Source organism: Grammomys surdaster, unplaced genomic scaffold (genome assembly GCF_004785775.1).
Source record: "Grammomys surdaster isolate TR1022 unplaced genomic scaffold, NIH_TR_1.0 208, whole genome shotgun sequence".
Taxonomy (NCBI): Eukaryota; Metazoa; Chordata; class Mammalia; order Rodentia; family Muridae; genus Grammomys; species Grammomys surdaster.
This window is the reverse complement of record NW_021604653.1, coordinates 6,681,134-6,682,869: the sequence shown is the minus strand read 5'-3', so window position 1 is coordinate 6,682,869 and position 1,736 is coordinate 6,681,134.

Sequence of the window (1,736 nt, the reverse complement as noted above, 5' to 3'; positions counted from 1 at the left end):
GGAGGAGGAGGAGGAAGAGGAGGAGGAGGAGGAGGAGGAGGAGGAGGAGGAGGGACAGGGGGAGGAGGAGGATAGGGAGGGGGAGGAAGAGGGGGAGGGCAGGGAGGAGGAGGAGGAGGGACAGGGGGAGGGGGAGGATAGGGAGGGGGAGGAAGAGGGGAGGGCAGGGAGGAGGAGGAGGGACAGGGGGAGGGAGAGGATAGGGAGGGGGAGGGAGAGGGGGAGGGCAGGGAGGAGGAGGAAGAGGAGGAGGAGGAAGAGGGGAGGGGGAGGGGAAGAGGAGGAGGAAGAGGAGGAGGAAGAGGGAAAGGGGGAGGGGGAAGAGTAGAAGGATGAGGAAGAGGAGGAGGAGAAGGAAGAGGAGGAGGTGGAATGGCTTAGTAAAGTGTTAGCTCCAAAACAATTAAGACCTGAGTTCTATCCCCCTAGAGCCTCCATAAGAAAATAAGATATGGTAGCTTGTGCTTAGGAGTCCAGCACTGGAGAGGCAGAAACAGGGAAATCCCTGCAGCTTCCTAGATGAAAATTAAGGTGGAGAGGCACAGCAAAAGACACTGAATGCCAGCCTCTGGCCTCTACACACATGTGCATACATATACAGGAGCATTTACATACATGCAAATATAGAAACAACATTTTCAAATAGGAAAAAAAGATGAAGAAAGTTAAACTAATTCACTCCTCACATCTGTCAGCCATAGGGTTGTTGGGATAATGAGCACAGTAAAATTGAGGGCACGCTCATCGTTGTTGGCATGAAGGTTCCATTCATAAGCGCTGCTTGTTTTAATAGGTTTATTGCATCGTTGTGGGCATGTGCTATTGCACTGGATGGATATGCTGTGAATACTTTTATAATTGTGGATAGTGCAAAAGTCATTTTCTGTTAGATTGCACAAATCCATTCCATTAGGAGACGGATACATTATTGTAACAGGATTAATGTGCCACACATAAACATAACCAGTCATATTCTGTTTGATAAATTATCTCATTTTAATCGGAATGTAAAGAGATTTTGGGATAACTCCTCGTTTGATTTGCATAATTGTATTACAGACAGGCAAATTGCATTATATTCTTCATTAACAATAGATGACTTGTATAACTATTGTATTTTTGAAGGCAATGCTCTTACATGCGTTCCGCAATTTGTCATCTGGTGGCGTTACCCAGGAATTTAGTCGGAAGAGTAGAGGCTGAAAAAGATCACTTGATTTCTGCTTAGTCCAGCTAATGTCTCCTCATCCGATTGTGCCACGGCTGTGCTATTGTTTGTTTTAACAAATTGCAACCCAGTGGCAGAGAACTTCTTTTAAAAATCCTCTAATGTGCGGACAATTCAGCCCTTATAGATTTTCACAGCAGAAATGTCAGCGCTCCTAACAAACTCCATGTATAAAAATGTGAATTAAAATTAAATTAGAACCATACGATTGATTTTATGTTTGACTCTGGTAGATGCCCTCTCTGAGGGAGCTTGCCTTTCCTCCTTGCAGCCCAGACAAAAGCTAACAAGTTGCATTTCCTCCAGGGAAGCAGTGGTGTTTACAGTCACTCAGTGGTGATTATTACAGGCTCCTTGATGCTCCCTAATGACAGTTGTCAGCAAACCCTTAAAAGCATTGTGTAGACCTCTTAGCATTTCCATGGCATTGCAATGCTTGCCTTTCCCGGCCAGGAAGAGACTCCTGTTTCTAAGACAGGTACTGTCTTCACTGGGGACCCTCCAGCCA